The sequence below is a fragment of the Otolemur garnettii genome, unplaced genomic scaffold, assembly GCF_000181295.1.
Source record: "Otolemur garnettii isolate 467f Iridium unplaced genomic scaffold, OtoGar3 scaffold00059, whole genome shotgun sequence".
Lineage (NCBI taxonomy): Eukaryota > Metazoa > Chordata > Mammalia > Primates > Galagidae > Otolemur > Otolemur garnettii.
This window is the reverse complement of record NW_003852454.1, coordinates 3025003-3037650: the sequence shown is the minus strand read 5'-3', so window position 1 is coordinate 3037650 and position 12648 is coordinate 3025003. Positions and strand designations below refer to the sequence as shown.

The window sequence follows — 12648 nt, the reverse complement described above, 5'->3', positions numbered from 1 at the left end:
GCTCAAGTAGTAGACTCTGTTAGGCATAGTCCCCTTCTCACCCAACATTTAGACTCTTATTTCTCACCAAAAATTTCTTCATATTGTTGAGAAAGGAAAAGTGTTCAGTTTAAAACAAGAAACTTTCCTCTTCAGACTCACTTTCAGCTGGGAATGGCCCTGCACCCCAGTTTTAGCATGTGAGATGGATCACCTGAGTGGAGATTCCAAGAGAGCTACTGTTTTCTTGAGAAAAAAGATGGCCTGGCTTTCACACATGTTCCACCTTCTCTGCTTTTCTCCAGGTTTGTTCCTGAAACACAAACACAGTTTGATTAGCCATCCTGTTATGAAAGGATGAGAATGCAGAAAATAAAGGTAGAGAGAAGAACATGAGGTCCATTGCACCCGTGTCCCTTGCTTTCGTATCAATCATTTGGCACATTAGAAACAGAAATCCCTATTCAGGGAAGTAAGTGTAGTTAGGTTCTTACATGGAGATGGATATAATCCTAACTGATAGAAAGAATTTTGGATGTTCAAACAAATACTTTTCCAGACACAATGAAAACTAAATTACTGCTTACCTAGTATTTCCTGTAACTTACAGGAAATAATGGCAATATGAAAAATGAAAGGAAAAACAATGCACGACATCTTTCACCTACTATTTCTCTCTTGATGTTCTGAAAAATCCACCAGTTACAATTAAAATTCATTAAATTAATACACTAAATTTCAATATTAGTTCCTCCAAGAAGAGGACTGAGTTGTCCTCATTTGCAATGTCCTAAGATGCCCACGAAACCAGTCTCTTATTTTTCGAGTCCCACCAAGGGGTTATGTCCTTAAATGCAAAAAAGGAGGAAATGCCTTGAGGCCCCAGTTCAGAGACCTTCCAAATTGACTGATCTTCCCTCATTACCCAGTACAGGGAGCGTGTCTGCTTTGGATCCTCAGGCCGGAGACCTGCTGTCTTTCCAGAGGCAGATAAACCAGATAAGCATATAAATCAGATAACATTATCAGCACAATATGAGAAAGAACATTCTTAAAGTAATTTCCAGCATCCTTAGGCCTCCATTTTCAGATCTCTTCCTAATCCCTTTTGGCCTACTCTAGGGGCACATGGATAATAGCATGTTATGATGACTGATCTTCTGGCTTGGTCTAAACATTTGCTGTGCTACCTTAATTAGGTAATACCCCCAAAGGATTTTCTATGTGGAAACTTAGAAACCACTGCCCATTGCAAATTTGTAAAAATCAGCTTTCAACATCCATGACAAATTACAGAATAAGAGCTCTCAGACAGAAAGCACTCTTGCTCATAAAATGCAGCTATGGAAACTGGGGGATTCCTTTTAAACTGATGAAACTGGCTGGAGTTGTTGTGGGATTTTTTTCTTCTTTGTAGTGGTTCTTAGAAAATAGGCACCAAGTGAAGATTTAGAGAAAAGTATATCAAACTTAACAGATAAAGATTGTTATATATTAATAGTTGGGTACAACAGACCTTCAGGAAATCCTTGCTCTCATGACGTCTGTGGATGAGACAGCTTTATGGAGGTAGATGCAACGTCACAGCCCCTCTTCTTATATCTCCTCCAGTAGTTTGGTTCCTGATTGCAGTGTGAATGGAAGTAGGGCAAAACTTATGTTACCAGACAAGGGGTCAGGCAATACACAGTTGTGGGGGAGGGGGTCCAGAAGGCCAGCAGTTCTGGAGAACTATGAGAGTAGCCTCTCCAAGACTGTTCTGCTTCAGTTACAATTCCAGTAGTTTCTAGAATAGCATCTGTGGGTCTTTATGAAAGTTTTGAGATACAAAAAAATCAAGAAATAGAAAAATCTACATGGAGGGAAAGAATTGAAGCCCTCCAGCAACACTGATAAGCAGAACAAGTTGAAATTTGGAAGGATGAAGCAGAAGGGACGTCATCAATTGTGTTTCTTGGAAGCGAATTAATGGACCGTATAACACAATCTGTCTCAAAACTTTCATAGTAGTGACCTACTTACGAGGAAACAAACCTAGAAAATTTTAACTTTATCTAAAAGAACAATCAAAGAAAACAGCATAAAAGTAGCCTTTACACTAACAATGTAACAATACTTATTGTGTGAGGGTTACTACCTCCCCCAAAGTGTTTTGAGATAAATATCCTCACAATCATGGTGAACCCTCAACTAGATAGTCATGGAAGGTTTGACTGGAAAGACGGAGGCTGAGCAAACTGGGCCAGCTGTACTGCTGCAGCTGTGCTTCTCAGATTCCATCTTGCTAAGCTGCTTTGTCTGGCTTCACTTACACTTTATTATAAAATGTCAATTCACTGCTTTAAAAAAAGTATATTGGATAATCTTCAGGATTCTTAATTCCTATCCAAATAGTTTGGCAGTTTCTGTAAAGAGAAAATTCTAGAGTTGAAACCATTATACCCTATAATTAAGACTAGAAAGGAAGCTTGGAGGCACGGTAAAGCCTCAGAGTCAAATCCTACTCAAATTTACAGATATTGTAGTACCTGGGTGATTTTAATAACACACAACTCTTTTGAACATCCAGGACACATGGAGGTCAATTAGTTCACAGTGGTCTGCAAATTTATTCCATCTATAAAACAATGAAAAATAAAGAAAATGTACTCTCTTCATCAAATGAAATTATTTAAATTATGTAAATGAAGCAGACTTCTTTGGTTCAAAGGGATACCCTAGGCAATAAGAAGATAATGGCCCCCAGGCCCCTAGCCAGGTGTCTTGATCCCTGAAGCAGCAGAAAGGCTACCTCAAGAATCATGGTATATGTATTCCAAAGATAATATTTCATAAGTCCCTTATTGAATTAAGATCTCTCATTATACTGAGGTGACATCTGAGACATATAAATACCCAACATTTGCTTTGTTCTTCTAAACCTTTCACGTGCTTCCGTGTTTCAGTTCACACTAGAATTCTTGAAGCACCTAAGAACCGTTCCTCTTCATGAACACCTTTGTTGTTTGGGTAGTGGAGACCCACAGGAGAAAGAAAGATAATCAGGTGTCAGAAGTAGCTCAGTCAGAGAAGAAGGGGACATTTCCTGGGATTTGAAAGAGGCAGGCGTGTTAGGGTTTCTGATGGGAGATGGGATGATTACATAGTGCACTGGGTATGAAAGAGCAGCATGGACTTACAGGTGGCCTAGTCTATAGTCAGCAGGAAAACACATAGCGAGGCCATCTCTGAGTCAGCCCAGAGCATTGGGGCCCAAGAGATAGTGGAACATGCTGGGAGAGGACCTCCAAGGGGCAGCAGGAGCACTGATGATGCCAACAGCCACGGCCTGAGAACTAGAGCCCTTCCCATCACACCTGAGAGCCTGGGTATTATATAGCCAGGAGGTGAGGATCTCCAACATGACAGAGATGAAATTTTTTTCAATCTGGATTAGAGAGAGGTCTCAAGGTTGGATTTATTCAAACAATATTGTGGATCAAGTTTATAAAGTATTACAAGGTGGGTGCAAGAAAATTGTACCAATTGATAACTCTTTAATCATTCTGATGTGGGTCTTGCGCTTTAGGTCATGAAATCTTACATCTCAGCTTTGGCTTGCTCAGTTGCCCCCCTCTGATCTTGCCTCACTTGTTTTATCTGGAGGGTATTTCCTGAACACTTTTGAGGATAATGCCATATATTACATTCTGTCCGTCTCATGGGGCCTGGTTTGTGCTGTCCTATATACCCCAAGGGCAGAGACGATTTGTTGTAAGAAACAATGTAGGAAAGATTTGGGAAGGTAACTCTATGTCCCCATGATGAATCACAGTAAAGACAAAATGGATTTGTCTGCAGTCTTTCTATTAAACAACGGGAGATAAAGGACATGCGCTCCATCTTCGCTAAATATTCAGAAACTTACAGTGTTTAATGACACAGACAAATTCTGAGGACAGGAGGAATGACAACAATGCAAAACTGCAGAAGCAAAGAACATTTAGTGCAAGTCATTTATTTTCTAAGCAATGAAGTCATTTGTCTCCATCTAGCAATGCATCTATTGATCTGTTATTTTCCTCTGGGGAAAAAAGAGAAGTAATAATCCATAGCCAAAGGGGAAAGGGACCCAGATGCACAACAGATCTTACCTCTGCTGGCAGGTGTGCTGGCCTGTGGGATTCTCCAGACAGCTTTGGAAGATGAATTCCTGACAAAGGTGGGGACACCTTTGTACTTTATTCCATTTCCAAAGCTGCAAATTGCCATTGCCTCAAGAGGGTGAGACAGACATCCTTGTCTCTAGCAGGAACTTGTAATATGTCCACCTGTGTTGAAAGGGCTATTTCCATTAACATTTCGTAAATACACATTTTCCCTTATAGAATTAACCTACTTTTCTTTTTTCTTTCTTGCAGTAAAAGCATTGAGAAATGTTGCAGATACATTAGAAGAAAAGAGATAAATAAAATGAACTCCATTTTATTCCACTGAGTTTATCAAATCCTTTAAAAGAACATTTAACTAAAGTAGTTGTCCCCTGTACTTTCCTCTGAACTCTCATTTCCCTCCCATCTTCCTTTCCCATGGATTTTCAGCCGATGTGCAGTGGCACTCTGGTGTTTCATGAGAGGACCTTAGGTGTCTGCAAAAACTTTTAAAGATCATTAATTAAATTATGTTTGAAAGAAGTTCAAAGCACAGTAAGTATATTCTTTTCTTTACACTTTTATTTTGATGAACATAATTTAAGTGTGCTGTGAGAGTTTAACTATAGGTTCAAGTGTGTTGTGAGATAATGGTTGAAAAACACTGCTATAGATGTTATAAACCCTGCTATATACGCTCCTTGCCTCACTTGTTGGCCATCATATCCACACATGCTTTTGTACTTCTATCTACTTTTGTTTATGCCCTCACTTAATACGCATATTTCAACCTTTGTAAAATTGTAGATTATTATGCATGTCACTCTGTAACTTAGGGGTTTTGTTTATTATTGTATTATTGATACTTTACATATAATTGGTTATATTTTATTAATTTTTCTAAAAATTGTACATCTGGCAATCTTGCTAATTATTACTAATGCCACCAGTTTATCTGCAGGTTCCTTTGCATTTGTTGCAGCAATAATCATAAATTTGCAATTATTGACAGTTTATTTTCCTTTTTAAATTCTTACACCATCCTTTTTCTTTCTTTTGACATATGGTATTGGCTAGGACCACTACTGTAATGTTGATTCTGACATGAAGAGAGAGACTAGAGAGAACTGAGGGCAGTTTCAATTCTTTCCTAACCTTAATGGGAATATTTTGAGGTTTCGCTATTATGTCAAATACATACCAGTGGATTTTGAGATCATTTATCAAGTTAAAGAGTTTTTTCTTCTATTCTTAGTTTGCTTAGGAATTTGTCATGAATGGTTGCTGAATTATATCAAATATTTTTTTCTGTGCCTACTTAGTAGAAGTGATTTTTCCATTTTTTCCCCCTTCACTCTTTAAATATGGTATTAATAGATTTTCTGATGTTGAAAGATGAACCTTTACTTTTTTCCTATGGTGAATTATTTAATAGTGTTTTACTTTAGGATTTTTACCTTTAATAGTCTTATTCAAAATTGCAAGAAAAATATACAACTCTTCAGAATAAAAGTTATAGATTTGTTCAGGTCATTTGTGAAAAAATGCAAAACATTTTTAAAGGACAGTAAAGATTACTTCAACATATAGATTACATGCGATGATAAGATTATAAACAATGATATTTATGTGAGATGAGTTAACACATTTTCTGTCATATTTTGCATTTATCCCAATTTTTATATTTTTCTACCTTTTAAATTTCTGTAATACCTCTTAACATAAGAGAGATTATTTTGTTATTTAATAGCTTGGTAAAAACTCACCTGTAGGGCAGCGCCTGTAGTTCAAAGGAGTAGGGCACCAGCGCCATATACTTGAGGTGGCGGGTTCAAACCTGGCCCCTGCCAAAAACTGAAGAAAAAAAAATTCACCTGTAAACCCCTCTGGTCCTAGTGCCCTTTACCTTTACTAAGTATATTAAGAAGCTTTTTCTCTCAGTTTAGATACATGAGGATGGATAGAGGCTTTTATTATTCTCTCTCTGTGTTATGTCTGACCATTTTGAGAAAGGGACACAAATTTCAGCATTTGATATATGAGCTAAATAATGATAAATGCCCTGGCAAGAATGAAGAATCAAGTAGGTTTAGAGCGTATCTATTGTAACAACTTCTTGGGCTTTTTTGGCTTACCAAACACATGTTTATTGCAATTCTAATTAAATGAATTGATTTTCTTTATTTTAAAATGTGGAATTGATAATTAAAATGTTATAGGTCTTTTGCATATAGTATGTATATACAAATTGCATATATATATATATACTTACAATGTTTATTTAGAAAATATAATATAAAAGCTATAGTAATTGTATAGGGATAAATAAATTATGGAAGGGAACTCTTTATGAAGTAAAGGGAGATGAATTCATATTGTAGCTTATTAGTGATTAGTTATGTGGCCTTGGATGAGTACATTTTATTTTTTAGCCTTAGTAACCTCATCTATAAATGAGAAGGTTGAAAATAATGCATTGTAATTGTACTTTATGTGGTTTTGAAGGGTTCTATAAAGTTTAGAAGAATTGCCATCATTTAAGACTCCAAGATAGCCACCTTTCTTCACCTGCCTTAGACTTCAGCTCTGCTCTGCCTACTTATGGGTATTACCTGATTTAGTTTAATTTAGCCTTCATCTAATCAATTCAGTAATATTGTTAAGGAATTTCTTTCTTCAGTAGGTATTTGATCTTAGGAATTTGAAGAATGAACCCACAGACCACACATCAGTGGTAAGATAGGATTTATTAGACAGAAAGGAATACAGAGGGAGTAAAAAGCACCAGAGCTTCTGTCAAAGACCCAAGTCAGCGGTCTTTGCATAGTAGAGGTAGACAAAATCTTGAGAATTCCACTTGGCTGGTTCTAGGTAGATGAACAAACACCCTTTAACCTATATTTACTATATTAATGAATGAATGAATGCAGTCCCTCTTGCTGGGGAAAAATGTTGGGGTGTTTCCTGTATGAAATTGCCCAGTACTAGAGAACTGGGGTCCCTTGTCTAGCCTTGAATGGGAGAACCATGTATTAATATGATTGTCTACCTTTTGAATAGAAGAAAGGCAGAACTAGATAGGCTAAATTTGCTCAAGGTAACAATAGCTAGTAAGGGCCAGGCACCAAGTGAGAAGCACTCTGGGAGGCTGAGGTGGGTGGATTGCTTGAGCTCACAAGTTTGAGACAAGCTTGAACAAAAAGCAAGACCCCCATCTCTACTAAAAGCAAAAATAAATAAAAAAAATAAAAAATGAGACAAGAGGATCTCTTGAGCCCAAGAGTTGGAGGTTGCTGTGATCTATGATGCCACGACACTCTACCCAGACAAAAGCTTGAGACTCTCTCTCAAAAAACAAACAAACAGGGTTGGCAGCCTGCTCCCAGCGAGGTATCAGCCCATTACTACATCAGTAGGCTATGGGATTTTATTTTCTCTGGAGAGGCAAAAACAAAGAGTCTCTGGAATGAGAAGACACAATACACAGTTGAAGATGGGAGTACCATACTGAAAATAGAGGGATTAACTAAACACAGGCAGAGTGAATGCTGGGACCCTCCATCACTTCTTTCTTTTCTTAATAGAATATAAAGCAGTGGCTCCAAGAACTTAATACATAAGACAGGAATTGTACGATCTGTCTATGGTCTTGGAGACATTCTATGAGACAAGAAATATATGAAACTATGGATACTGCAAAGACTTCCCTTAACATTAAAGAGTACACTGATACTGAGGTACAAAAATACCAAGGAATAACTCTGGAAGAATGGCAAGACAAGAGGGTGAACCGCAAAATCGCATTTCATCAGGAACAAGGACATCAGTTATTAAAGAAGCATTTGGATACTTTTCTTAAAGGTGAGAGCAGACTGAGGGTGTTTTTTCCCTCTTTGTGGAAAAGCAGTTGAGATGAAATGGTTTGCAGACTTGGGACACAGTGTAGTTGGTATGGAAATCAGTGAACTTGGGATACGAGAATTTTTTACAGAGCAAAATCTCTCTTACTTAGAAGAACAAATCACAGAAATTCCTGGAGCCAAAATGTTTAAGAGTTCTTCAGGGAAAATTTCATTGTATTGTTGCAGCATTTTTGATCTTCCCAGAACAAATATTGGCAAATTTGACAGGATTTGGAATAGAGGAGCATTAGGGGCCATTAATCCAGGTGATCATGAATGCTATGCAGACATAATGTCCTTGCTGAGAAAAGGGTTTCAGTACCTACTGGTTGTTCTTTATGATCCCACTAAACATGCAGGCCCACCATTGTATGTTCTAGAAGCTGAAATTAAAAGGTTATTTGGTACAATGTGACTTACCCATTGTCTTGAGACAGCTGATGTTTTTGAAGAACGACATATAAGTTGGGAAATTGTATTTTTGAAAAGTTATATCTGCTTACAGAAAAGTAGATGAAATGTAAATAAAATCAAGCGACATCAAAACAAACAAACAAATAAAACAATAGCTAGTAAGTCGTGGAGCTGGACAGCTTAGATTCCAGGACCCTTCTTCTCAAGTTCTTTGCTATACTACATATTTTCCTTGTAAGACTTACCTTAAATGAAGGATCTTGCAGCTAAAATGTGATGATATTAAACTCACCAGAGTTCCACAATTTGAAGTGTGTTGGCTCATCAGGGAAAGGACATCACTATCAATGCTGCAACTGTAGAAAACTCTGCTCTGGTTTTAGTATGATGGTCACGTGGTGACTCATAAGGGGCTGTCTGATCTCTGTCTTTCATAGCAGTGCAGCAAGCACCTCTCTAGCCCATGAGAGTCTGTGCTGCTCCTCCTCATCTTCAACCACCTGATATTATTTGGTCTTGTTGGTGTCTTTGGAATCCAGAAGTAGTGGAAAAGTGAGAAAGAAGTGAAAAAGTCAGTCAGACACAAAAGTAGGGGCTTTTTGTTAGGGCAGAACTGAATTTTAAGTCTCAGGTTTGACAACAGTTTCGAGCTTTGTGACCTTTGCAAAGTGAATGGGCGTTTCAGTGCCTCAGTTTCCTCATCCAGAAAAATGGACTACCATCGACTTCATAAGGTTGTCATAAGCAAAAAGTAATAAAAGTGCATGTGAAAGTCCTAACACTGTACCTGGTATACTGTTGGTGCTTAAGAAAAATTACGTTCTCTCCTTTTTGCCTTTCGCACAGGAGATTGTGAACCAGAGGTTTTATTTCCTCAATCAGCCAGGTTGGGGCTGTAATTGACTGCAGGGCCCCTGCCAGCTTAGCTTTCTCTGATTTTGTTCTTTTCCCACTGGTCGGTCTTCTCAGTAAACCCTATATTTGTTTTCTTTATTTTCACACTTCCTTAGATTTCTCTTCAATTTGCAATTAATAGAAATGTGAGACCCTTGTGTGCTATGCTCTCTTCCTCTGGGGTATCCTCTTGACCCATTGTCTTTACTCCACAGAGTTTCTCTCAAATTTTTTGTTCTTTTTGAGCAGTGTGATTTCCCTTGAAACCAGCCTCCAAACAGAATAGCTGGGAGCAGAGTATGGATCTTAGTCTTTGACTGGTGAGATTATGGTGGGGTGAAGTCCTCTCACCTGTGGATCTATTCAGTGCCGTTTTATCTATTCTTTACTGGAGAGAATACACTAAAGAGAAAAATCCTTCTTTTAGGTAGAAGATATAGCATGAATTGATCAAGGACACACACTTATTTGGATGGACCCTTTGCAAGCCCAAAATGTAACTGTTACATTATGATTCCAAGTTACAAATTACACAGATGTTTAATTGCTTGGATGGCTGAGGGCACATTTTCTGATCACAATATGATAAAAAAAATCTCAAAATGTTGATCTTTATTTTTCCCAGGATCATGAATACTGATGAAAATATACATTTGAAAGTTTATTTTATCCTTGATTAAACTTATACACAACATCATTTGTTCTTTAATTTAACTTATATTTGTCAATTGCCTGCTTTGTGCCAGGAACCAAGTGAGGTTCTCAGGATGCACACGTCAGCTGGAACCGCAGGCATTCTTCTCTGAAGGGGTTTAGCGGTCCTTCAGGTGTCAAGGCCATAGGAAAAAAAGGCTTTACCTGCAATAACACAGAAAATACTGTATTTCAGAATTATTTTAAGGAATGAACCATGTGACAAATTTTACTAAGCCAAAATATAGCTAGAGCAACTTTGGCAAAAGAAATGGTCATGAACATTAAATACATTTAATTATATGTAAGATTAATTCAAAAATAGATACATGAATGGAAAAAGAGAAAGTAAATGCCAGAAAAAAATTGAAATAATGCAATTAAAAGATAGGATAAAAGGAAGAAAGGGAATACAGAACCATCTTACTATCTTTCAATGATTGTTATACCGGTGATGGAGGCAAAAGATTATTATTTAAAGCTAATAATTACTAAGTAGTCAAAATGTAATTGAAGAAACTGAGACTATCATGAAAGGTCATGTGTGAAAGTAACCATTAGAACAAAAATAGACATCTTTCTAAAGACCAAAAAAAGAAAAGTTAAAAAGGATGAAAAATGTGTGAAGAGACATAGTTAATATAATCTAATACACAAAGTAATATAACTTAATATCATCTGGGTTAGGTGGCACCTGTGGCTCAGTGAGTAGGGCGCCGGCCTCATATACCAAAGGTGGCAGGTTTGAACCTGGCTCTGGCCAAACTGCAACAAAAAATAGCTGGGTGTTGTGGTGGGCACCTGTAGTCCTGGCTATTTGGAGGGCTGAGGCAAGAGAATTGCCTAAGCCCAAGAACTGGAGGTTGCTGTGAGCTGTGAAGCCACGACATTCTACCGAGGGTGGCAGAGTTAGATTCTGTCTCTTAAAAAAAAAAAAAAAAAGGAAAGAAAAAGAAAAAATCATCTGGGTTGAGAGCAAACATTGGAGTACTCATATCATCCATATATTGATAAGAATAAAGGTGCATTGATTTACCTAGTTAAAGAAAACAATAGGCTTATAAAGCCTTAAAATAGGCTTTTCAAATAGGCTTATAAAGAAACACCCAGCTCTATGCCATAAACAAAAGACATACCTAAAACAAAATGATTCAAAAATGTGAGAAAATAAAGGCAGGAGCAAATGCATGTCAGGTAAATGGAAGCAATAAGGAAATAGGGGCTGCAATCTTGATGTCAGACAATGCGAAATTCAGGCCTAAAAGCAATAGCCAGGATGAAGAACACATTTCAGTTGCTAAGGATCATAATTCAGAATAATGTCACAACAGCTACACATCACTGACAATGGCATTCGCCTTCATAAAGCAGCATACATCCAGAGCTACGTAAGTAGAAAGTGGCATAAACATACGATAAACAATAATAGGAAATTAAAAAAAACTATTATAAGTTCAAGACAAGTGAATTTAAAAATAAGCAAGCTATAGAAGGCCTAAATCACATGGTCAGTTAGTTACTGTGCTCTGTTGAAACGGGCTCATGCTCTCTGGCTGTGAGAGCTGCCTCTGCACATCTCCTCCCAATTCTACAATCAGTGTCAGAACGTCGTAACTTGAAACTGCCCATAACGGCAGTATGTGTACCCCAAATTGGCAAGTGCTATAATCAGGGCTTTATCTTCCTTTTTCCCAAGGGACAGTTTACCAGCATAGCTATGGGTATATATATCAAATCTATAGTTCATGATGGGAAATACTTCTTCTTAAGCATACGTGGAATGTTAATATAACACATACACAAATACACTCACACAGTATATGGCACAAAGCAAACTAGAAATAAATAATGAAAATCAAAGGATGTAATTCAACTTTTATCACAAAATCTTAAGGAACTGGGGAGGTACACAACATAATTGCATTTAAAAAAATGAAAATTAAAACAGGTTAAAATTTGTAGGATGCAATAAAATGATTATACAAAAACTCATAGCTTTTAATACTTAGTATCAATTAATAATACATTCTATTCAATGATAAATAAATAATAAAAATAAACTAAATTCATTTTAAAAAGCTTATAAGGGAAAAATAAAGTTAAAAGAAAGCACAAAAAGAAATAACTGAAAAACTAATTAATCAAATGTAGGTTTTTTTTAAATAAAAGAAACAGACAAGCCATAAACAAATTTTATGTTGACTAAAAGGAGAACACACATACAAACAGAATACAAAACAATAAGAATAAATGGAAATTAAAAATAAGTATTTTGTATAGCTTCATAAAAATAAATGTGAAAACCAAGGTAAAAAAATATTTTGCTACACATTTAAAATTTACCAGAATTAGTTCCAGTATAGACTGAAACCTTGAAAATATAAATATCTGTGAAAGGGGAGGGAATGTTATCAAACAAACAAACAACAACAGCGCCTATTCTTTCTTCAAAGTTGCTGCATGCCTAGATGGTTTCACAGGGAAATTTTACCAAAATTTCAGACTAGGTGATCTCAGTGCTGGATAAATATTTTAAGAGTACAGAAAATTATTTCCATTACACCTAAGAGAAGTATAACATTGGTACCAAAACTTTATTTTAATTTTGAATTGTAATGAAACATAAAATATTAGTA

At 36.7% G+C, this 12648-nt stretch overlaps 1 pseudogene; it reads left to right on the top strand.

Annotated features, from left to right (window-relative positions):
- The first annotated feature begins 7762 nt into the window (after positions 1–7762).
- Positions 7763–8549, top strand: LOC100943563 (annotated as a pseudogene).
- Positions 8550–12648: the final 4099 nt, after the last annotated feature.